This window comes from Triturus cristatus, chromosome 3_2 (genome assembly GCF_964204655.1).
Source record: "Triturus cristatus chromosome 3_2, aTriCri1.1, whole genome shotgun sequence".
NCBI lineage: Eukaryota > Metazoa > Chordata > Amphibia > Caudata > Salamandridae > Triturus > Triturus cristatus.
In genome coordinates, this window is record NC_140584.1 from 399,121,487 (window position 1) to 399,145,601 (window position 24,115).

A 24,115-nucleotide genomic window follows, 5' to 3' on the forward strand; every position below is an offset into this window, starting at 1 on the left:
AAACAGAAAGAAACATATTTCTGACAATTATAGGTGGTGATAAAAAAATCCATAAACAGTCGACTTGCTGTGGCAACAGTCAGCTGTGCCAACCAGCTGCTTTATCTTCCTATTCCACTTCTTGGCAATGCAACTGTGCACAGAAAATCTCTGAAAAATATCAGAAAAACTTCAGTATTCATTTTCCACAACGGAATTATGATGCAACTATTCAACACACAAGTCACGCTCGTCAGGTACTTAACTTGGGTGTACTCTGTTATAACAAAATTTACACAAGGAGGGAGAAAGCACACTGCTTCTCATCCCAGCACAATTGTATCTTGGTAAATGCAGTACGCTTACTTTCAAAGTTGCTGTAGTTCCATACCAAAATTGGTGCAGGAAGTGCTGCTATCTCTAGACACATGTTCCTGGGTTTAGCTCTTCATCAGTAGAGAGCAAAAGTAGTGTAGAACAGAGAAAAGTCATCAGGGGATGTTAAAATGGTGCCCAAGTCTTCACAGGTCACAGTACCACTCACAGGTGCATCCCAAGAGAGCTTGTCAGCTCATTGGCTCAAAAGAGCCTTTCAAACACAAGGGCTGATAGAGCACACTGCTTCTCATCCCAGCACAGTTCTCCCAATTGCATCTTGGTAAATGCAGTACGCTTACTTTCAAAGTTGCTGTAGTTCTTCAAAATTGGTGCAGGAAGTGCTGCTATCTCTAGACTCGTGTTTCTGGGTTTAGCCCTTCATCAGTAGAGAGCAAAAGTAGTTTAGAACAGAGAAAAGTCATCAGGGGTTGCTGAAATGGTGCCCAAGCCCCCCTCCCCCGCCCCAGATGAATTTTGTTTTTATCTCTACTGGCGAAGGATAATATCTAGAAACACACGTGTATAGAAATTAACAGCACTAACCTGCACCAACTTTGGTGAAACACTTCAGCAAAATGTCATGTAAGCATTTAAACTGAACTACATATACCAATATGCTAATGGGTAAACTGTGCTGGGAGGTGAAGCAGTGTGCTCCCATCCCCCTTCTGTTTAAAAAGGCTCCCTTGAACCACTGATCTAACGAGCTCTTGGAGATGCACCTTTGTGCCAGGGAGTGGTACTGAGACCAGAGAGCATTGTGGCAGCGTTCTCAACAACTCCAGATGAATTTCGTTTTTATCGCTATTGATGAAGGATAATACCCAGAAACACATGTGTCTAGAGATTAACAGCATTATCCTGCACCAACTTTGTTGAAACACTTCAGCAAATTTTCATGTAAGCATTTAAACTGAACTGCATTTACCAGGATGTTAATGGGTAAACTGTGCTGGGAGGTTAAGCAATGCGCTCCCATCGCCCTTCTATAACAAAATGTATGTCACTATGCAGAGGCAAAATCTGCATGTGTAGCAAATAGTACTAAAGTTTCAAATCAGGGTAATAATAACACTACATACAGAATTCTAGACATTTAACTTTCAATGTAATTAATCCAACAGGAAATAATCTTTCTGTACGATTTTCTGGCCGGTCACTCTTATTATGAAGCTTTAGTATGTTTTTAGTATTGTAGTATTTGTATATAATGTAATGACATTTACATCATAGATATCCTCCAAATCTTTGGAAACCTGGAGGTCAAGATGTTTTATCCATTTTCTGCTCAACTACTGACTATTACTGGTGGTGTATGTCATGATAGTTTTAACAGGTTCCCATTGTATCCTGTAGAATTTCCAAAGTACCCAGGATGTTGCTTTTATGCAGTGTATGGAATATGCTCACATAAGTATAGAATCAGGTCATCCACACATACATATATACATAGACACACACACACACACATGATATATATATGTATATATATATTCACTGAAAAAACCATAGGTTTCACACACGTTATAGTTAGGAATTAGCATTTAAAAAACCTTGCAAATTCACTGAAAAAACCATAGGTTTCACACATGTTATAGTTAGCGGAAATTTTACTGATAAAAAACCAATGAAATTGCCCCGTTATAGTTAGTGCTGGCAACTATAACTCACGCGACCGCAATCCTCTGCTGATGCTAATACTGTATTTAGACACTTATTTGCCCATGTCTTCTTCCATACATTTTTAGCTATACATATATTACAAATATTTTTTTTTATAAAGACACATATGTCATCAGCAGAAGATTGCGGTCGCGTGAGTTATAGTTGCCAGTACTAACTATAACGGGGCAATTTCATTGGTTTTTTATCAGTAAAATTTCCGCTAACTATAACATGTGTGAAACCTATGGTTTTTTCAGTGAATTTGCAAGGTTTTTTAAATGCTAATTCCTAACTATAACGTGTGTGAAACCTATGGTTTTTTCAGTGAATTTGTACGGTTTTTTAAATGCTAAGTTACTTTACGCCATTCGAGGCGTGCGCGCCCACTTAACGCAGTGCGTTCCGTGCACGGTTTTTATCAACTTTAATAAGCACTGTACATTTGGTGGCCTTCGGCCAACAAAAGCACAGGGGGTGGGGTCAATGTGGATAGTGTTTTTTTAATTTCGATTTTATAATTTCATGTTGCCAAAATATAGTTTTTTTACTGATGTAATAAGCCCTGTACATTTGGTGGCATACGGCCACCAAGAGCACAGGGGGTGGGGTAAGTGTGGATAGTGTTTTTTTTATTTCTATTTTTTACCGTACGCTTACGGTAAGCGTACGGTAAGCGTACTCGGCGAAATTGCCGAAAAAAAAATAAAACCGTTTTTGCTCTTGGGGGATGTTTGGGGATTCCCTCAACATGACTATGTGGGAGGGAGTTGTCAAAACAGCCCCGTAACATGTTGTTGGGCATCATGTTTGATAAATAACACTCAGTGCGAGAGACAAAATGGCGGACGCCGCTTCCTGGTTTCGGCCGATTCGAATGTTTACTAAGATCTAAGAGCCAATCAGAATCGCGCTCGCGCACGCCACCGTACGCGTACGGTAAGCGTACGGTAAGCGTACCGTAAGCGGGCTCAGATATATATATTGATTTAAAGGCTATTTTCTCAGAATCTACTGAACAGATTTACACCAAACCTACAAAAGGCACTTCCTTGACATAGGGACTACCTCTCTGCCAAATTTCTAGTAATTCTGTTCAGCCGTTCGGGCTGTAGCTCGTTCTAAAGGTCCTATGGAAAAATGCATGGGAAAAACGCGTTTTGGGACCCCCCTTTTATCTCAGCCCCCGCTTGACGAATCCCCCCGAGACTTTCAGGGTAGGAGCGGAGCGTAGCGCCCCACCTATTTTGAGAAATTCGCGAGGATTCATCGACCGGCGCCAAAGTGATTCAAAATAGAATGTTGCGGATTTCCTATGGAAAAGGGGTCCTAACTATAACTACCTACTGGCGACCGCCAGTAGGTAATATATATATATATATATATAGTTTTTTTCCCACTGAGAAGAAGAAGAAATTCTTTATTGTATAGTTAATTAAAACCTTTACAATATACCAAGACATAAAAATATGTTTCCTTCACATGCCATAATAGAATTAATATACACGATAAACAATAAATAAAAAATAAAAAATTTAAAAACTAGAGGAATTGTTAAATTATGGATGTGGCATATATTATTCTTTTGTTAAATTCCCGAAATAGGATAAAAATGTAATTAGTTGACAAATTAATTGTGGATCCTTTGAGTCCAGACTTTTTAGTATTGCTGATCTGCAGGTGCGGATACCACTTTCATTGAACTTCCTCTTGAGCAAATCCCGGCGGTGGCATTCTAACGCCGGGCAAATGCATATTATATGTATAAAATCCTGTGCTAACGCTCCACATAGGTTACAGTCTTTTGGGCCGGGGGTCTTCCAAATAGGTTGATCAGCATTGGATGGCAGTTTCCCCATGCGCAGCTCCAGGTACTTGGTATTTAAATGGGGGGGGGGGAAAGCAAGGCCCAGGTACGCCGCTGGCTCCGACCTCATGTAGGATTGTAAAACCATCCATGCGTGCGTGCGCCGATTTAGGGTTGCTTTGTCATCAATCAATGAATGCGATTTTGCTGCTTTTTTCATAATCATCTGGAATGATTTCAGAGGTAGTTTCCATTGCCAGAGATCAGCCATCTTGGTTATTTTCAAAGAGGCGTTTAGGTGTGATGTTTGGTCGTTTTGCAGGGCTTCCCAGAGTGCCACGTTTATTTCTAGGTCACGATTTAGCCAAAGTTTATACCAAAATGTAATTGTCTCATATCTTTTGCAGAGTGTTTGGTGTTGTAATCCGAACTCTAGGCGTACCTGTGCTGGTGAGGCATCGCATGGCAAGCGGAATACTCTTTTGTACACTCGTGTTTGGATTTTATCTAAGATTTGTGCACTGTTTCCATGGTGGACCACGCTTCCATAGGCAATAGTTGGTAATAATTTTGCTTTCATGACTGCAAGCAGTGGAGTAAACAGTGGGCCTTTTAACTGTTTTGATATACTGCCGAATGCAAACAGCAGAGCTGTTCCCTTTTTTTGGATTGCTTCATAATGCATGACAAATGAAAACCTTCGGTCTAGACATATCCCCAAGTATTTGTAGCTATCGACTACTTCCAGAGTTGTATTGTCGATTACAAATTTCGGCTGTTTAGGCAGGCAATGTGTTATAATCATAACCTTGGTTTTTTTTATGTTTATTTCCATCAGATTAGTTTTGGCAAAGTCAGCTAACTCATTGATTGATCGTTGCAGACCGATTCTCGTCTGGCTTAGGAGTACAACATCATCTGCGTACGACAAGTGTGTTAAAGGCCGTGTGCCCAGCCGAGGTGGGTGTGAATTGACCCCGTCTAGCCTTGGTGTTAGGTCGGCCATAAATAAATTAAACAAGTGCGGGGCCAAGACACAACCCTGTTTTAACCCTTCGTTAGTGTAGATCTTCCTTGTGAGCCTCTGTCCATCGGCAATTTTGACCTGCATCCAGGTATCAGTATAGAGATCCATAACTGGGTTTAACATCGTGTCTGGTAAGCCCTGGTGCTTCAGTTTAGCCCATAATATGTGTCGGCAAACACGGTCAAAGGCCGCTTTAAAGTCCACAAAGCATAGATGTAATGGCTGTCGCTTTCGTAGGCTTTTATCAGCGATTAGCCCTATTGCTAGTACATTTGCAATTGTGCCTGTGCCCCGTCGAAAGCCTGACTGATTTAACGGGATTTTTTTATTTTCGTCGGACCAATTAATCAATTCGGTTAAGATCAGAGATGCATAATATTTGGCCTCTGCATCTATCAGTGCAATCAGGCGATAGTTTGCTGGAACCGTGCGCTCCCCGCCCTTGTATATCGGATTAATAATTGCGCCTCTCCAGCTTTCTGGGATACGACTGGTAGTGCCAATCACCTGAAACAGACTGCAGAGCTTATTTGCCCAGTAGTCAGGATCTTGTTTATAGATTGCCTGTGGCACACCGTTTGGGCCTGGTGCGCTATCAAGCTGACTTTTTTTTATGATTTGTAAAATTTCTGCTTCAGAATGGACGAGAGTAGATTGTAAAGTAATATCTTTATGCTTTTCATATGTAATGGTTGCAACGGAGGGTGGCTGATCCGCATTGTTTTTTGAAAATGTTGATTTTAAGTGCTGTACCCATGCTTGCTCGGGGACACAGGTTATGTTTATGATTTTGGTGGCTCTATTCATAGCATTCACCTGCCCCCAGAAAGCTCTAGTGTCGGATTTCTTTGCATTGTATAATAGTTTGGTCCAAAAGTTGTTTTCTTCAGTTTTTTTATCGATCCAAATTTGCTTTTTGTATTTTATCTTTAAAAGACGTACCTCCTCCCATAATTTAGACCGTGGGCTATGCTGTTGAGCATTTCTAAGTGCCTTTCTCAGGAGTTTTCTTAAACTTCGTGATGTATGGCTGAGATGACTGTTGTTATCTGCATGGTTTTTACTTGTCTGTTTAATGGACGCTCCTGCATCGGGTAAGCTTTTCAAAAAGGTGATCCATGTATCTATAGTCGTTTTGTTTTCTGACTCAAGGATTGTCATTAAGTTTTTAGCTTTTAAAGCTAGTTGCGGTAGTGTGGTACATGTCCACCCCAAACGCTTCAAATTAATTGTTGATAAGACCCCCTCTATTACTGGAGCTCCTTGTGGTTTAAAAGAAGTTATTTTAAGTTCAATATGCTGACCCGAATGATCACTATCAATGGAGCATTTAATCCGAAAATTATTTATTTGCCCTAGGAGGGGAAGGGTTACTATTGTGTAGTCCAGGATTGAACTCGAGTGGGGGCTAATGTACGTACAGGTGGCCGGTTTGTCCTGTTTTATCCTCCCATTTAATGTACGCATGCCTAGATGCTCAAGGTCCCTTAAAAATCGCTGGCTTCCCACTGAAAAAACAAAGGTTACAGGGACGTTATTGTTAAAAAATGGAATTAAAAAAAAACCTTAAAAAGTCATAGAAAAAAACAAAGGTTACAGGGACGTTATAGTTAGGCTCACATTTCACTAGTACAAAACCAGAGAAATTCAGCAGTAACTATAACTTACGCCCCTGCAACGCACTGCTTATGACCTCACATGTTACATCACTCATGACATGGTCAGTGACATCACTCATGACATCACTGATGCCTTCTCAAATGGCATCATTGATTATATCATCCGTTTTCTAAAAGTTACTGTTAACTTTAACTGAGTGTTAAAAATATATATTAAGGTAAGTGGCTATGAAAGTTCTGTAAGGGCAAGTGAGTGAATGTGTAAGTGGTATACAAAAGAGTGTGTGGGTATGTGAGAGACTGTATATTTGACTGAGTAGGTGTGTGAGGTTTTGTAGGGGTGAGTGTGTGGGTGTGTCAGTGTGTATATGAGTAAGTGAGTGGCTGTTTGAGTATTTGTATGGGTGAGTGAGTGTGAGTGTAAGTGGCTGTGCAAGTGAACGAGAAGGTGTATGAATGGCTGCATGGGTGAGTATCCGGGTGTGTCAGCAGTTGTAAATGATGAATGAGTGGTTGCATGAGTGGCTGAATGGGTATATAAGTGGGAGTATGGATGAGTGAGTGGGAGTGTGAGTGGCTGTATGGGTGAGTGAATGGATTTGTGAGTGGCTGTATGGGTCCTTATGAAAGAGTTTGTATGGGAGAGTATGTGATTGTCTCAGTGACTGTATAGGTGAGTGAGTACATGTGTTAGTATATGTATGAGGGAGTGGGTATGTGAGTCACTATGTTGAAAATTGAAACAACGATGTGATTAAGCATTCACTAAAGACATGAACTCCCCTCTACTCGGAGCGGGTTTCTCTTCTTATGTTGTCTAATGTCCGGACTCCATTTTGTATTGTCATGTTTCCACGTGCTGTACACGAGAAGAGTCCTACCTTCTCGTCAGTTGCTCTTGTAATCTGCCTAGTAACAGTCTATAAATAGCTCCTTTGTCCGTCTGGCGCATGCCCAGATTTGACCACATCTGTTATCAGTTAAACCTCGCTTGACCATGTTTTCGCGGGCTCAGGAAATTGGTTACTCCGCCCACATATTGGTTCTGTATCGAAAATGTCCATAAAAGGTAAAGATGTCTGCCTCTTGATGTATCCACCCACTTATGAGCCCCTCTATTGTGTATAAAAGGGGACCGTGTACGCAAGTTCTTTGTACTACTCTATGCAATACTGAAGGGTGTTGTATGGATTGTAGGACCACCCTTAAGGGTTAATAAACTTTGTTTTTGTACTTTGCAGTTTCCGTACTAACTTCCTTGTAGATTCCATTGCAGGAGAGCGAACCCTTGTGTCCTGCGGGCCTAGCTGGGGCCTGTATTCATCAATTGGCGCCCGTCACGTGGGGCTCATCGGCGACTCGGATGCTCGAAGGACTGGTCGTGACGAAGGTGAGGAATTTGGCCGGGGATGTGATCACTGCCAGAGGCACTTTAGTCCTGGTATCCCGAGGTTCTCTTCCTTCCCTTCCGAACTGACCATCTGGGTGGCGCCGGTCCTCGACTGAGACCTCTTCTGTTGGTTCTGCCGTGACAGCCATTTGGGCGAATTTTGGAGCTTGGCAGTTGGAATCTGGACACTCTTGATTGGTAAGAACCGTTGTACGGTACTTGCTCCGAGTTTTTGAAGCCTGGGTTGGCTATTTGAGTTTGATTTGTGATGACCGGTCATATCTTGTATTGATTGCTGTGAGAATATATGCGTTGCAACACATATAGGCAGGTAATGTGGAGATATTTCTCTGGAGCTGTGTAAATTTGAACGGCGCAAAGTTTAAGTGCCATTTTTCTGATAATACTGCATATTTTGCATTATTTTTGAGCATGCCTGCTTTTAGCGCACTCCGTAAGTGGTGCTGCTGCTTTGGAAACCGGTTAAACCTCGAGGAATCAGCTCCAGCCCCCCCAGAGGGGACTCCTAATAGGGATATGTATGTGAAGCATGGTCTTTCCTCTATAATGTACAGCACAGTATGGAGGAAATACACCAAAAAGGATCCTGAGTTACGATGGCCTTTGTATGGCTCGTTTGATATGCGTAAGATTGAGTATGTGGAACAGTGTATGTGTAAACGGCGTGCTCGTCAAGATATGTTTGAGTGTGTGCGGTTATGGGTGAAGGAAGTGCGTGAGCGAGAAAAACGTGAGAAAGCGCTGTTTGATAAAGAGCAACGGAAGAATGATCAGGTGCGAGCGCAGGAAGCGAAGCGTCGGGAGGAAAAAGAACAGACGGAGAGACAAGAGAAAGAGCGTAGGCTGCAAGTGTCGGGTCAATATGCTGTTCGGCAGCCTCTTTATCCTGTCCTTACTAATCTTGATGATGATTTTTTCCTATTAGATCGTTCCCCGCCACCTTATGTAGGTGCGTCTGCTCCGAAAGTCCAGGATTCCGGATCGGGTAAAGATAGGATAGGCACGCGATCCATGTTATCTCTTGAGCGCTCGAGTGAGCTTCGGAAAATTTCTTATCGCGCAGTTTCAAATAAGCTGTCTTCTGCAGAGTTATTACCGATTCTGGAAGGGTGGCAGGATAGGGAGAAATTGTATTTTGCTGCCATTTTCTCTGATGAAGTGGTTTCTGCCTTTCGAAAATATTCTGATGCTTTTGAGCCGCAGGATAGTGTCGGATTCTAGAGCACTACGTAATGGTACTTTCTCTCCCTCTCAGGTGCCTGATGCGGTCCATCGTCTGTTTGTGCTACGGGATGAGATGCTCCGACTGCGGGACGAAGCGCGCCGGAAGAAGGAGGAGGAGAGCTTGGCCGTGCAGGCGGACGACCAGCAGCTGTCTTCCTCCCAGTCAGATAAGGGCGAACTAGTGCATGCTAAACCCATGCGAGAGGCGGCACCTTTGTATGTTCCTCCTAAAGGAGCGGGAACTAGTGCGGATATTACTTCTGCCGATGCTAAGGGATATTTTGTGTACAATTGGGTTTATACTCCCTGGCATAGGGCTGATGTTATGGCATTAAAGAATGCATTGCCTGATCCCCGCAAGAATTCAGCGGCCTTTTACGAAGAAGTCAAAGGGGCCTTAAATTCTTGTACTATGACCCTAGCAGATATAGATCTGTTCTTTGGGCTTATTTTACCACCGGATATGTGGCGATCTGTACGGAAGGTGGATGATCAAGCCGCTTTTAAGGCTCGGTGGTCTGAGATTGAGGATGAGGATAAGGAGAGAAAGCTCGCACAGAAACCGCCTCAGATTATCTTAGATCTCCCCGCTGCTATTTTGACCAAGTTGAAAACAATTATTCCCCCTAAAAAGATTGACTGGAATATGTTAGCCTCGTGTAAACAGAAAGCTGATGAATCAGTTGCAGATTTCTTTACGCGTTTTGAGGAGACATTTCATGATTTTAATGGTCAGTCACTTACGGATGATACGGGTCGACACCTTTTTGCCGATAAATATGTAGCGAATTTATTACCGGAGATAGCAGCTCGTTTAAAAGCGAGTGAAAGCTCTTGGTCCACCGCGTCTCCGACATCCCTCCTGACTATAGCTCAGTATTATGAGCGTCAGGAACAAGAAGCGAAGGGGCAGGAGGAGAAGAAATCGAAAGATTTGAAAACGAAGGTGATGTTAGCGCAAGTGTATGGTCCGCCCCGTCGGGGTGTTAATAGAGGTAGGGGAGGATTCTATGGTCCGCCTTCAGGTCGCTCAGATTTAAATAGGAATCAATGTGCGTATTGTAAACAATCGGGTCATTGGGCCAGAGATTGTCCGGCGTTGTATGCATCTCGTCAGGGGCATAATCAAGGTGCACCGAGAGGTAGAGGGGGTTTCCCGAATCTCAGAGGGAGTTCTAATGATCATGCTCGGTTTGAACCTACCGTGCAGCAGCGAGATAGACCTAATGTCTTTGATCGACAGCACCAGTATCAAGTGTCAGGGACGGACCGCTCTGGGTACCATGATTCGCAGCATGCATAGGAATGCGTTGGATGGGGGTTAGAATCAGTTGAAGTGCCGGTTGATCAGAAGGGTCCTTATGTCTCAGCGAAGGTTTTAGGTTCTACTTATCGGTTCCTAGTAGATACGGGAGCGACTCGTAGTGCGCTGTCTAAACAATTGGTTCCGAGGGCTCCCCCATCTGGCTTAATGGTTACATCGGTAGGGTTTGATGGTACACTCTCTCGAAGCCCTCTTTCTCGACCCCTTGCATTCCAGGTTGATCCTTTTTCTGCACCCTGTCCGTTTTTGCTTGCCCCGAACACGCCTGACAACATTATGGGTCTGGATATGCTCAAGCACTTCAGAGCTACGATCCGCTGCTCCCCCGCTGGAGTACGTGTGATATTAAACGATAATCACCCTTTGACAGAACGGATGTGTGTGGTAACAGAGGACACTGTGTTAGCTTCTCTCCCTCGTACTTTGTGGGCCGTTTCGGATACTGATGTGGGACAGATGGTGATTCCGCCTGTCCATATTAGTGTCCAGGAGGGGGCGGTGTTACCACGCCTCCCTCAGTATCGTATTTCCCAGGAGGGGGAGGAGGCCCTCATACAGATTGTGCAGGATTTGATTAAGGTGGGAGTAGTGGAGGAAGTTCCCTACAACATCTGTAACAGTCCGATTTTACCCATCTTGAAGAAAGATACGGATGCCAAAGTTTATCGGTTTATCATTGATTTGAGGGAGGTGAACAAGATCGTCATACCGCAGTATCCAGTGGTTTCTGATATCACGACGTTGCTCACTTTGGTCCCGTCAACGGCGACCACGTTTTCGGTTATTGATTTGAAAAATGCCTTCTTTTCGATCCCTATTCATCCTGATAGCCGATACCTTTTTGGTTTCACTCTGAATAATAGGTCTTATCGATTTTGTAGAGTCCCTCAGGGCTACACAGAAAGCCCTAGCATTTACAGTCAAGCATTAAAAAGGCAATTGGACTCCTTTGTTTTGCCCGAGGGTGTCGCCCTTATACAATATGTCGATGACATCTTGTTGGCGGCTGACACTCCTGAGCTGTGTGAGAAGAGTACGTTATCCTTGCTTTCCTTTTTGGCATTTCACAATCACAAAGTATCGAGGAAGAAATTGCAATTCTGTAGACCAAAGGTGACTTATTTGGGTCACCTTTTGTCTAAGGAGGGGCGTGCACTCACACCAGATCGTATTCAAGCAATTTTGGACACGCCAGTGCCGTCCACACAGAAGGACGTGCGTGCATTTTTGGGTCTTGTTTCTTTTTGTAGGCAATGGATATTAGGGTTTTCACACATAGCCAAGCCATTATTAGCCCTTTTGACAAAAGACACACCTATTCCTCTTCCCTGGTCAAATGAGTGTGACATTGCCTTCCAGCAATTGCGACAGGCCCTTTGTTCAGCACCAGTGTTAGGGACCCCTTGATTATACAAAACCCTTTTCGCTGTATGTGCATGAGAAAGATGGATGTGCATTATCAGTTTTAGTGCAGATGCACGGCGACAAGCAGCGCCCTTGTGCATATTTTTCGGCTGTACTTGATCCTGTTGCCCGAGCGTTGCCTGGTTGTTTTCGCTCGGTTGCGGCGACAGCTGTGTCAATACGCCAAAGCGAGGGAATTGTGTTATCTCACAAACTGTTGGTATTAGTCCCCCATGCTGTTGATGCCCTGCTTAATCAAACGAAGACGCAGCATTTGACCAGTGCCCGTTTAACGGGATATGAGTTGACGCTTTTGGCTCCTCATATTACGTTAAAGAGGTGTGTAACGTTAAATCCGGCTACATTGTTGCCGTTCCCGGAAACTCAGCCTGAAGCACGAAAAGCACAGGATTGTATTCTTGTGACCGAGGAACAGACAAAGGGTCGTATTGATCTCCAGGATACGCCCTTTCCAGATGTAGATGGAGAATTGTGGGTGGACGGATCATGCCTGAAGCTACCAGATGGTACGACTTCAGCAGCGTATGCAATTACCACACTGCAAACAATAGTGGAGACAGCACGCATACCACAGAAATCAGCTCAGGCAGCGGAACTTATAGCATTAACACGAGCATGTGAGCTCAGTGCAGGATTGTGTGTGAATGTTTATACAGATAGTCGCTATGCCTTCGGAGTAGCGCACGATTTCGGCCTACTCTGGAAGGAGAGAGGGTTTCTAACGTCGCATGGAGGACAGATAATGCATGGAGAGTTAGTTCACAACCTTTTGACTGCATTGACATATCCGAAGAAGATTGCTATAATTAAATGTAGTGCCCATAAGAAAGTGGTTGATAAGGTTGGAGAAGGGAATGCTTTGGCAGACCGGGTGGCACGGGAGACTGCAATGCAGCCCGGTGCTAATGCCATGTATGTAGTGAAGTCGCAGATAGAAAGATGGCACGATGCAAAGAGAGAAGTGCTGGAAATACAGAGGACCGCTTCTGATAAAGAACGGGAGCAATAGTCCAATGATGGAGAATTGGATGATGAGGGTTGTTGGAGAAATAAGCAGATGGATAGATGGAAGTTACCCACAGCTTTTGTACAACCTATGGTTCAGATGGCACATGGGCTAGCACATGTTGGAGCTTCCGCAATTGTAAAATTGCTTACTCAAGTCTGGGAGCATCCAGAGATTGCTAGCACGGCAAAGAGGGTAGTGCAGACCTGTATGATTTGTCTGAGGTATAACCCAGGAAAGGGTACTCGAACTCCAGCAGGAGGATTTGTGACACCTACTGCACCCTTTGAGGTTTTGCAGATGGATTACATCCAGCTTGATCGCTGTAACAATTTGAAGTATGTTCTAGTAGTGGTTTGTGCCTTCAGTAAATGGGTTGAGGCATACCCTACGAAAGATAATACTGCAATGACTACAGCCAAGATGCTATTGAAGGAGTTTTTCCCTCGATATGGCGTTTGTAGACTGCTGTGGAGTGATAACGGACCCCACTTTATAGCGGATGTTATAAAGTATGTCCTGAAGGGTCTAGGCATCACCCAGAAGTTTCATGCAGTGTTTCACCCTCAGTCTGCAGGACTGGTCGAGAAGTATAATGGTACGCTGAAGCTCAAGATCGCTAAGATCCAAGCTTCGACTTCTTTGACTTGGCCAGATGCTTTACCACTGGCATTATTGTCAATTAGATCGATACCAAATTCTCGAACCGGTCTTACGCCTTATGAGATTGTTTTTGGATGCCCAATGAATATTTGGGGTCCACCAAGGCCTAAGGCTGTGTATGATGTACCTTGTGTAATGATGAATGATTATCTGGCACAGTTAACGGATAACTTGGTTTCTATTCATCAACAGGTCCGAGAGGCGCTCCCTGATCGGTCCACAGGCGAAGGACATAGTCTCCGACCTGGAGACTATGTTATGCTGAAGATTTTTGAGAGGACGAACAGCTTGGAGCCGAGATGGGTTGGTCCTGAGCAAGTCCTACTTGCAACGAGGACGGCTGTGCGGGTTTCCAACCGAAAGAATTGGATCCATTCCCTGCACTGTCGCAAAGTGACTGGTGGAGCCTGCTGTATTGACTGACCATCGAGAAATTCTGACTGCAGAGAAAGGCCGTGCTGTGGAACCGAACGACACTGAGGAGCTCTTTCCGGACCACGTGATTCCTGGAGGAAGACGATATCATCTCAGACCAAGGAAGTGAATTCTTCAGTATCAGGACAAGTTGTCAGAACGGCCCTTAGGTTAGTGAAACGGAGAGCCGATGTGGCAAGGGGGGGGGATCAGCCTTGCATTAGTGTAGTGACACCCGTCTTGGCCCGCTGGTGAAGAAATCAACCACTGCCTAAGGGGAAGAGTTCTAACAACCTTTTAGTTTCAGGAAGATATTGATTTTTCATTCTAAAATGGAGAAAAAGAAAATCCTTTGTGCAACAGGTTTTGTTCTTACAGTAGCCATTGTTGGGATAACCACATGGTTTGTGGAGGATGTGACTCCTGCTCGAGAGTTGCTTGTTTTGACTACTCCAGTGCCTGAGGAGCACTATTTTTATACCCTCCCGTATCAAGAGTTGAAGCACCGCCAGTCTTACTTGAATAACACTTTCATCCAGATGTTGCATCATACCCATGTCGCCACGAATGCTACGAACTGTTGGATATGTGGCATGATGCCAGCTCACCAGAAGAAAGGAGGAACTCCGTTCATACCTCTTCCTTTTTCCCATAATGGCTCTTGTAGAGCATGGTACACTTTGCTTTTTGCCACACGGAAACCTACAGTGGGACGGTTACTTTTCAGACTTAATAGGGAATGTCATCAAGATAAGGATGGTTATCCACAAGCGAATGGGACAATTTGGGAATGGGAAGAGTATCGACCAGACAATGAATCGATTCCCTATATTTTCACGAACACTAGAGACACTGTGGGAAAGGACCGATTTGTGATTCAAGTGGCACAGGCTCAAGCGGACCTGTGCGTCCAAAGTGTGGGCTATATTCCTGTTGGTGTTAGCGATTGTGTCACCATCCTGAATATTGATGGGTTGAATAACAGTACCTTCTTAGCATCCCATAATACATACTTCGTGTGTGGGAATAAGGGTTATTATCGTTTGCCAGCCGGTTGGTCTGGGGTATGTTATGTAGCATTCTTATTACCTCCTGTATTCTTGGCACCTGCATCTTATCATAAAGATTTGAAGTTGTTGAATAATGTGACTGTAAATAGGTATAAGCGTACTCTATCCATTGATAACGTCGACCAGACCGATACCAGTCTGCAGCAGTATATTGATTTTAATTTAGGATTGTTCTTCTTTGTTGGAGCTGCCCTAAATAGTAGGAAAGTTCGAAGGTTTTAACAAGAGTTGTAGAGGCTGTGACAAATCAAACCGCTGCTGCTCTTGGGAATCTTACCGAAGAATTACAAATTACTAGAATTGTTGCATTGCAGAATCGTATGGTGTTAGATGTTATGTTAGCTGACCGAGGTGGAGCATGTAAAATTATCGGAAGTAGTTGTTGTGTGTTTATTCCTGACCACACGCCATCAGTTTATAATGCTATTAACAAATGACATAAAATTGCAGCTGAAATCCATACAGAAAATGGCTCTTGGACCTTTTCTGGATGGTTTTGGGCATTGATCACCACATGGGGATGGAAGGTTTTAACTGGTCTCTGTATTATTGTAGCAATTTTGTTTTCCTGTTGCATTTGCATCCAATGTGGTCCTTTACTCTGTTCCCTATGTGTGTCACTCTGTATTCCTGATAAGAAAGCTATTGCCAATGTCACTTACCAGAAACATTTGACTAAAGAAATAGAAGAAATGATGAAAATTGACATATACGATGATTATTTTAATAAACCGGATGTCTTCAGTAAATGCTGAAAGGGTCGTCTGTTGAAAATTGAAACAACGATGTGATTAAGCATTCACTAAAAACATGAACTCCCCTCTACTCGGAGCGGGTTTCTCTTCTTATGTTGTCTAATGCCTGGACTCCATTTTGTATTGTCATGTTTCCACGTGCTGTACACGAGAAGAGTCCTACCTTCTCGTCAGTTGCTCTTGTAATCTGCCTAGTAACAGTCTATAAATAGCTCCTTTGTCCGTCTGGCGCATGCCCAGATTTGACCACATCTGTTATCAGTTAAACCTCGCTTGACCATGTTTTCGCGGGCTCAGGAAATTGGTTACTCCGCCCACGTATTGGTTCTGTATCGAAAATGTCCATAAAAGGTAAAGATGTCTGCCTCATGATGTATCCACCCACTTATGAGTCCCTCTATTGTGTATAAAAGGGGACCGTGTACGCAAGTTCTTTGTACTACTCTATGCAATACTGAAGGGTGTTGTATGGATTGTAGGACCACCCTTAAGGGTTAATAAACTTTGTTTTTGTACTTTGCAGTTTCCGTGCCAACTTCCTTGTAGATTCCATTGCAGGAGAGCGAACCCTTGTGTCCTGCGGGCCTAGCTGGGGCCTGTATTCATCAACTATGGGTGAATGAGTGGCTGTGTGATTGACTGTATGGGTGAGAAGTAGGTGTGTGAATATATGTATGGGTGACTAATTCAGTGGGTGAGTGGCTGTATGTGTGTATGAGTGGGTGTGTAAATGTCTGTCTGTATGTCTGGATGTGGAAATGGCTGTATTGGTCAGTGAGTGGGTACATGAATAGATGTATGGGTGAGTTGATGAGTGAGAGGCTCTATGGATCAGTGAGTAGGTGTGTGTGTGTTTGTATGGGTCTGTGAATGGGCTTGTCAGTGGTTATGTGGGAGTGGGTATATAAGATGTTATATGGGGTTGTAAATGGATAGTGAGTGATTCTGTCGATGATGTCATTAGTGATGTTATTTGAGATGTCATCAGTGATGTCATTTGAGATGTCATATGTGAGGAGTGATGTTATGAGTGATATCATATGTGAGGTCATAAGCAACTGTGGAGGTGTAAGTTATAGTTTGCTCGGGTATATTCACAAGAATGTGTGATAACTACCGCAAGTGTAGCGTAACGTAACTTTCAATATGGCAGCCTATCGCGGGAAAATAACCCATGACAACGTGGGATTCACAACAAGGCGATAGCATGCGATAGTCACCAGATAACGTGCCAAATATCAGCGTCAAAATCAACAACACGCCGCATAAATGCAATACGCGAACGCAAAAAAACATGCGATGAGGCCAACTGCGGTACAAAAAGTAGCAAAAAACAGCCACAGGCCTGCAAATCCAACGCGTCTGGAGGAACAAAGCACTATATAAAACAAAGAAAAAATACACCAAAAACAATCCAAAGTGCGTAGCAACATGGATGCACCCTGACACAGCGCAGTGCCCAACCCGAAACCCCACAACCCCCACAGACTAGCAGCAAGGAACAACTGAGAAGGCCAAGGAGAAGAGGGAGAGGAAGACAGGGTGCAGACCGCAGGAAAACATGACCAGCTTCCTGGAGGTGACAGAACACAACCAGCAACTGACCCACAGGCGGACCACCTGGATTGCAGGCGGAGTGCTGAGAAGGCCAATCAAGGGGGCCAATAGGCGCCGGCATTACGTGACTACCTAAACCAGGCACAAACCCGCTGCCAACAGGAAGGCAGCAACGGCAGCTGGAGGTGGTAGTCCAGCGCCAGCTGCAGAGCTGAAGGAAACCCAGGCCACAGTCATCATTGTGGAGACAGTGCAAGGAGTAGGGAGTACGGACACAGCTCGAGAGGATCCGACACAACATCAACAGGGAGTGCAACGAACAGGGACTGGGGGGACGGGGGAGTGGGCACAATGGCATACATGCACAACAAGGTGTACCACACTGCACACCCACAATCACCAAGGTCCATGGCCCAGATCCCCTTGGCACACTGCAGCACACACACATAGCACGAACAGTACACCCACATTGACAACAACGAGGAACAACACGCATAGCCGACACTGCAGAACAGAGGACACAACTGGCTCCGAGTCCGCATATGCACAGAAACATGTCTACTACATCTGACGGAGCCGGAAACTGTGAAATGGAAATGTACGTGTACAACCTCACATCCATCATGTAGACCATATGTACACTGTCCCACAGAAGAATCCTGAACCCCCCAAACAGTCACAATGTACATTGCCATACAGTCTGCATGCAAACCTGCACAATGGGCCAAAATATATGTCAACACAAAGTCAATACGCACCTCCCCTTCACATCATAGAGGGGCACACAACACATTCAGTAGAGCACAGAATACAACACATCAGTGATGCCGGAGAGGACCACCACACCGTCAACACCAACGCCCTACAACAGCACATGGATATCCCACGCAACCCCCCACTAGGACCTGGACAGCCAAGCTACTAAGAGGAGAACACCGAGCCTGCAACAGACCACACAACAGGAAGCACCCGCAAGCACAGCTGGCTCACGACACTTCACCCACCCACACATCGCACCCCAATGCCATGCCCCTGGATGCCAAAAGGAGGGGGCCCAACAGGTGTGGATGGGGGCCGAACCCATGGAATGCAAACCAGGACACATATGTAGGTGTCCATCACCCTTCAGGGGCCACCAACACCCCACTAAGGAGACCCACACTGCCAAAGAGACACATGCAGATGCACATTCAAAGTACAGAACCACAGGCAAGGGCACTCAAATAGAAGTCAGACACCTATGTTGGCTCTGCGTACGACGGACCTGGACACTTCCCTTACGAATTGAGTGGGTGACAACAAAGCTACATGTCCACGCTACAACCCACTGCCTGCGGTGACACGTCTGCATCCAATGTACACAGCACAATGTAATGTCGTAGGGCCCAGGCCCCTCATGCATTCAACAAGACCACAGGGACACATGCCGATATCATGTTGAACTGGCTAAGGGCACATGCGCCCTGCCCCTTTGTTGTCAAGACCACATGTACAGTGACACCTGTGCTGGATGTGTGTGGGGTGAGTTTAAGCCAGCCTGCACGGAATGCTTGGTGCTGGCAAAAACTTTGAACATTGGACACCAGTGCAATGGAAACAGAAAGCACATGCATAACAGAGTCAACTTCACAGCAACGTGGAGGAAGTAAGGACAGAGGTCACCTGAAATTCAGTCAGGAGGTTCAGTGAGTTGCAGTGCACTGAGGTAGGGTCACTAGAGATGAGCGCATTCATGTGAAGGTAATGCTAGGATGTGTCCCTTCGTGTTAGTCCTGATGCAGATGCAGTGGGGTGTATTACACCTGCATCAACTTCCTCATCAATGTCCCAGGTCTCCCACACTGTCTGAGGTGACAGTTGTGTGTGCAGTCCACAGTGCAATACCCAGTAATGGTTCCGGGTGTGTGTCTCGACTACCACCTCCAGTCTGCATTCCTGCCTTGGGGATGTTGCCTCCTGCCCTCCCATTGTCTGTGCCACACTTGACACATCTTCCTTATCATAGTACCAGCTCTTCCCAACTGCATGAGGTGAAATTGCTGCGCAAAATCTCCACAGCACAAATGTCAATCAGTAACGGACAATGGCTTGTGGTGCACTGAGTCACTGGCACCTGGAGTGCTGAGCAGGGTATCAGGCTGATGATGGCATCCATGACAGGTCTGAGCAACTCCGTAAGTCTGTCAGTACCACCGTGTCGACTGTGGCAGACGGCTGTTGGAGGTGGTCCTTGCGATGGTGGCGTGTGCCTCCTGCGGTGATACCATATACGGGCCGGTCAGGACTCGATTTGGTGTGTTGAGCCCTGCTGGGACGCTCTTGGGCCTGGAGGCTGCGTACAGGGCAGGGCCACAGAGAAATGGCATTGATGACCCCAAGGCCAACGCTTCAGGGATCATCCAATTTCTCAGAAGAAGGGGTCCCGGACCTGATTAGTACAGAGTTAGTGGCCCGGGATGCACAGCGGCCAGCACAGGCACCCAGCCACGGGACGGTGACTTGCGGTGCAGTCAGATGGGCCATGCGACATGAGCGGGTCACCGTCAATGTCTGAGGTGTATGTTGTGGAGGGTATCGGGGGACAGTGGAAGGAGTCCTCCAGGCCATGACGCTGAAAGGTTTGATTTTATCCAGAAGCAGCAAATGAAGGAGTGGAATGCGACAGCCTCATTGCCACCACCAATTAGGTTTCAGCTACATGAGGATGAAAACTGCCCCCTAGGCCATAGACTCAGCCGCCACCAAAGTTCGACCAGAGAGTGTCCATGATTGTCGGGGAACAGACACTTAGTGGCACCGGGGCTGAGAGGAGATGCTGTCTGCAATGATGCCGGTGAACTCAGCCATTGCAAAATGAAGAGTCTGTGACCTACTGGACCACAGTGTAGGCCGGAGGCAGCAGTCAGCAGTGGCCCACAGCCATATGTCGTTGGCTGGCGAGGCACAGAGTTAGTGACACAAGGGCATTTGTCGGTAGTGTTCAATCACCTCCGTAACGATGATCTTGTTCCCTCCGGACTGCAAAGCGTCATCCTCTTCCACCTCTCTGTGCGTGTGATGACATGTATTATGCCATCTGAATAACCGATGTTCAGTTCCAAATCTGTGAACTACCGGACTGTGGTGTAGGCCTGAGGCAGTGGTCAGCTTGGCCCATTCACCGAGTGTCGCCCGCATAGGTTGGATGGCCCCACCTGCCTGCGTAGTTCAGGTTCAGTGGCACCACTTGTTGGGACACCTCCGTGTATGTGACCCGGATTTCATCTGCCTGAGCCGCATCTTCCTCTTACTCCTCTCCGTGTGACCACTGGTGTGGACTCTGCCATTCGTGCTTTGCGCCTAGGTGCAGGACGTGGAACCTACTGGTCTGCAGGGTAGACCTGGTCCCTCATCCATGTGTCTCAGGCTGGCGCTGAGCAGGGTTAGTGGCACCATGTGTCGCAGGCTGGCGTTGAACAGGGTTAGTGGCACCACATGTTGCAGGCTAACGTTGAACAGGGTTAGTGGCACCACGTGTCGCAGGCTGGCGTTGAACAGGGTTAGTGGCACCACATGTCTCAAACAGCACATATGGAACTATGATTCACTGATCGGGGTGGGACTGGTGCTTTGGCCGCTGGCCCGGAATTGGGGTCACTGCCATTCATGAATCTGAACACATTTTCGCACATTTGATTAACTGGGCTGAAGAGTAGTCTGAAGGCGGCAGTTGAGTATGTCAACGAGAAAGGACTAAAGCGGGCCTGTGTCGTGGAGGCTGTGATGGACTGAGGAGGCTGCCAAGGTCGCGGCCCTCGGGCTTGGAGCTTGTGCCGGCACGTGGTGGGCCCTCCTTGACACACGCCAGTGTTGCAGGTGATCAGTGTCACCTGGCTGTGCAGGGGCGGGCCTGACGGTTTTGTGGTCCAGCATGCCGGGGTCTGGCTGGCGCACAGCATCGCAGGCAACTCCACTCACGAGGACGGCCTCGGCCTCGTGGCAGGGCAAGAGGCACTGCCCTGGCAGAGACGTTGTGCTTTCCGGAAGAGGACCATGCCCAGGGCTACTTGCTTTTTATTCACACCCCTACGCTGGCATGGCATACGCGGGGCCATTCCACTCCGTTCACGCTTGGGGGGGGGCGTAACAGGCAACATTTCTGCAAGGTCCCCCACTGATGGGGTGAAGTGGTTATGTCCACTGTCCACTGGACTCCATACACAAGAGCTGTGTGTCGCCATGGATATGGGTGTGTTCTGCATACGGTGGTCTGTCCAGCACATCTCCGCTACTCTTTGCATTGTGTACTTTCCCAATCATGGTTCTACTGCATCCTTCACACATGCCTGGTTGCCACCTCACCCCACATTCGGATTTTGTGTGGCTGGGGTGCCATGCCGTTGATGGCTCATGTTCCCGGCTTGGCCAGGTAACCATTGTGAGTTGTTCTGTCGTGTCTGGTCATGTTGTTGTGCATGTTGGAAGTGATTTTGTGACGTGTGCATTGCCAGAGTTGTGAGTTGCATGGTTGTGGAGTTGAGGCGAGTAGGGTGTCCATTTGAAACTTGCCATGGGGCTGTGCATTTCCATTGTTGCCATCCTGGGTAGGCTTGTTGCTGATGGTCTATCGGAGGGTGAAGGAATCGTGCACAGTGGCTGGGTATTTGGAGACGACATTGTTGGAGGTTCCACAGTTGCCTGCACATTGATGTGAGATGTGTGCTTCCTGTTGCGGTGATTGTGTGCTGTGTCACCAGGGGGCACAGGTGGGACATGTGTGCTGTGGATTGCCCCCAACACGTGCGTGCATCCTGGTATGGCGTATGGTCCTTGCTTGGTCTCCAGCGGATCCTGCGCATTGTGTTGGACGTATGGGGTACCAGGGTGATGGTGATGTCCAGGATGTGTGGGGGACTTGGATGTGGCTGGCTGTGAGACTCCTCCGACTCTGGCGAGTGTTGTTTGGGGGATGTTGGTTGTCCGCTATGTTGGTGCCGTAGGCCTGTTAGGCAATGATTGTCAGAATGCGTAGGATGGTTGTCCCTTTCAGCCTGTAGTGGACGGTGACATTATCAGTTGTTGGGTCTGTGAGGCTGGTGTGTTTCCTGGGGGTCCGCTGTCTTTGTCTGCGCTGCGTCTGTGGTTGTCCGGAGGGGGTGTTCCAGGTGTGGGGTGGGGTCCTGGGGTGGTGTCGGTGGGTGTTGTGGCCCTCTTGGGTGTCCGGGACATATGATGAGTGGCTCCTTGACATCTGTTGCACTTCCGATGTGACCCTGGGCTGTGCTCCCTTTTGTGGTGCTGGCTGCCGTCCGACTTAACACTAGGTCAGAGCAGGTGTAGATTTCCTGGTGCTAACGCGCCTTAGCGCCTGTTATGTGTTTTTTTCGCTGATCTGTCTGGTCTTTGAGAATTCTGAGGAGTGGTGTGGTCGCAGCTTTTGGCACAGGAACGCCCACTCTGCATCTCATTAGCGATAGTTGCGGGGGTCCTCTGTGGCGATTTTTTTGCAGCTGCTATCACGGGTAAACTGGTGCTGTGGGCTGTTAGCACCAGCTTGTGAATGGGGAGGTAAATTTATCATGGCTTTGACTGCGATAAAGTGCCGTTAATTCGGCAATAGCCCCTTGTGAATATGGCCCCATAAGTGCTGAATTTCTCTGGTTTTGTATGAGTAAAATGCGAGCCTAACTATAATGACCCTGTAACCTTTGGTTTTGTCAGTGAATGTTTAAGGTTTTTTAAATTCTATTTTCTAACTTCAACATCCCTCTAACCTTTGTTTCTTTCAGTGAATTTCAATTGTTTTTTCTAATTTTATTTCCGAAATGGTATCTGTTGAGGTTTAATTTTTGTGACATGAGCATCATGCCAGAGTGAAGCCTGCCCTGTGCCGTTATCCAAGAAGAGGCCACCATTTTGTGAGACACCTCTGCCCAACTGGAGTACATTCTACTGGATAATTAGGAAGTGCTACCTCATTGGGGAAATAAATAGTGCATCTCTTACACTACAGCTGTGTAAAGGATGCCGAGGAAATGTCACCAGTGACATTGTGTATCTATAACTTTGCCCATGTGATTGCTGCTCAAGCATCTTCAACAGATAACTTTACAAGCTGGAACTGCAGAAAAACACACTTGGATTATTTGTACTTTACAGAAGTAAGTGCTTCTTTGTTTGGTGGAGATAAGATCGCATTCCTAGGCATCAAGACCCTGTCAACAAATTTGGTGTGAAACATGCTTGGGGAGGCCTTTTAGTAAGCTGCCCGGTATCCTGGGAAAAGGGCATGAAGATGTTGCATACTGCTGATGTATATGGGGTAGGACAAAATTGGTTTGGCTTCTAGTCAGGGTTACATACTAGTTTTTAAAAGTTTAGAATACGATCTCTGGTCTCAGCAGCAGATGACAAGAAAGAACTCCCTCATCACAGATACTATGTAAGATATTGAGCTCGAGAAAATAAATGATGCAAATACCTCCATCACGGATTACAGATAACTTTTCAATGGAAATCCAGAGAAAATACACTTGCTTTGCCTTGGCCATGCCCACGAAGTTAGGATGATTAGTACTTCCCAGAAGTGGAGCTTCACCCCGGCACCTGATTTGGTTATATCAGTAAGTACTTCACATTGAGGTTTCATTTCTATAAAATGAGCATCTTGCTAGAACAAATCCTGTGCTGCGTCTTTATTCAAGAAGAGGCCACTATTTTATGCAACACTTCTACTAAACTGGAGTACTTTTTACTGGGCAATTAGTAAATGCTACCTCGTTGGGTAAATGTATACTGCATCTCCTACATGACAG